The 2,476-nt window shown below is 32.8% G+C and overlaps 1 long non-coding RNA gene across 1 annotated transcript; it reads left to right on the forward strand.

Annotated features, from left to right (window-relative positions):
* Window positions 1–358: 358 nt before the first annotated feature.
* On the forward strand, window positions 359–2,238 carry LOC131901515 (uncharacterized). Its single transcript, XR_009376762.1, has 3 exons — window positions 359–1,155; window positions 1,349–1,409; window positions 2,206–2,238. It is a non-coding gene; the product is annotated as an uncharacterized LOC131901515 (long non-coding RNA).
* Window positions 2,239–2,476: the final 238 nt, after the last annotated feature.

The following is a 2,476-nucleotide window of genomic DNA, read 5'->3' on the forward strand; positions in this document are numbered from 1 at the left end:
GTTATCATTCTATTTCTCTATGTGGCATGTATCCATGACATTAACATTCTTGAGCCTTCTGAGTCATTGCATTGCAGGTGCATGAACTTTCTCCTGTCTGTTACATTTATTTTGATTTTGAAATGAGTATGAGTATTTATCTGAATGCATGGATATGTACCATGTGGGTACCTGATCCTCACAGTGATCAAAAGATGGTCTCAGTAACCCTGAACTTGGAATAATGGATAGATATGTTTCCTCATATTAGTACTGGCAATTGAGCCCACCTATATGCAAGACCAGCAAGAGCTCTTTACTAGCTTGCCATCTCTCTCGCATAATCTGTATTGATTATTTATCATCAACATTTATGTGGCTAATGCTTTCATCTTTCCCTTTATAACTATTTAAACATGCACTACTTTTTAGTAAATTTTTACTTATGTTATAGTTTGAATTGTGGCACTTCAGCATTCTTGAGAAATACAGAACTAAAGTAAATGCATAACTCTTTGTAGGAATGTCAGTAAAAACTTCTTAGTTCTTTCTTTCTTGTTCTGCTGACTTTTGCTCGGGAGACAGGGTCTTAACATGTACTACAGGCTTTCCTAGACCTGATTGCATAGACTAGGCTGGGATTTAACTCAGACACAGATATACCTGCCTCTGTCTTCTGAGTCCTGCTGTTAAAGGCATGAGCCAATACACCCAGATTGTCCATCTTATTTTTCTTTATATTTAGTAATTGTTGATACAATTTCTCTTGTGTGTACTCTGTACTGTTGATCTGTTTACTTCTCTCTCTATATTTGTTAATAAGCATTTCTCTTGCAAGGTGATATCCCATACAAAGGGTACAGAAATGACAGAAGTGATCCTCCTATTCAGCTTCCTTCAAAAGGGACTTGTTGATTACATATAATTTGTATGTCATGAAGTAAGTGTGGGGAGCATCAGAATTATATGACTATACTCTCAAAGAAGTATACATTTACAATGTTGTAAGTATTATGGTTTCTCTTGTACATGTGTATGGGATATTTTAGAATGCAGTGACCTATGATGATGTGCATGTCAACTTCACTTGGGAAGAGTGGACTTTACTGGATCCTTCCCAGAAGAATCTCTACAAAGATGTGATGCTGGAAACCTACAGGAACCTCACTATTATAGGTAAGATAGATTTTTCTTCACATATTAAAATGAGAGGACAACTGTTGTTAGGATTTGGATACTTCTGTGTAATTTGATTGAGAAAGAATATTGGGTGAATAAATCAGTAATATTCTAAGTTTCATTGAAGATAGTAACATAAATTTTGGACAGTTTTAAAGAAAATAACCTATTTTCTGGTACTTTGTCTTAGGATACAATTGGGAAGACCATAATACTGAAGAGCATCTTCAAAGTTCTAGAGGAGATGAAAGGTAATTTTCTTGTGCAAGTTGATACAAATGTGCCTCTCAAGAAATTAAAATGTATCCTGGAAGTTTTAACCAAAAGCAACAGTGTAAATGAGCACAGATTAAAGTATAGCAATGATTATTAAATTTTCAGAAAACCATATATCTCTACTTTATGTTATTGAAATAAATTTACAAGGCATTCTTAAAAAAAAAGACAAGGGAACAATGCCTTAGCAGATATCTCGATTTGAATCATAGCACCATGGGAAATATGCTATAGAACTGGCAATTAATTCATTTCATACTACTCATATTATAAAATTACACATAGTGAAGAGGTGATAATTATATTTTAAAGCTTTTTAATAAGCAAATAGTGAATAGTAATGGTAATGTAGTTTGTAAACTTGTGATTGTGCTGCTAAGAGAGGGAGCAGTTAGAGTCAAGAGTCTACTGTCAGTTATTGTGAAGAAACCTTAATGACTATACCACAGTATAGGAAAATTTATTAATGCAATGCAGATGTTGAAGCTGTGTCACTTTCCAGTTTTCTTCAAATATATGAATTACCTCATATATAAAAAAATTCTGTATATGTGACTCATGTATTAAAGGATCTTACCAACACAAGTATCTTCACAGATGAAAACCAACTCTTAATAAAGTGGAATAAGATGAGTGTGAACAATGATAAAACCTTAATATCTCGTTCTTCTTTACAACTGAACCAAATTGTAAAATTAATTCATACAGATATAAAGATTAAACAGTGTATTAGATGTGATAATGTTTTTACATGTCCCATAATTTTTGTAGTCATGAACAAAATCAAACTGGAAAGAAACATACTATATACACTCAATATGTTAAAGATCTTTCATATCCCAGTACTCTTCAAATGTATGAAAAAGAACATACTGGAGAGAAACCCTATGAATATAATCAATGTGGTAAAGCTTTTGAATTTCAAAACTATCTTCAAGAACATAAAAGAAAGCATACTGGAGAGAAACCCTATGAAGGAAATCATGGTGGTAAAGCCTTTTCTTGTCAAAGTAGCCTTCAAATGCTTAAAAAAACTCATTTT

This window comes from Peromyscus eremicus, unplaced genomic scaffold (genome assembly GCF_949786415.1).
Source record: "Peromyscus eremicus unplaced genomic scaffold, PerEre_H2_v1 PerEre#2#unplaced_104, whole genome shotgun sequence".
NCBI lineage: Eukaryota > Metazoa > Chordata > Mammalia > Rodentia > Cricetidae > Peromyscus > Peromyscus eremicus.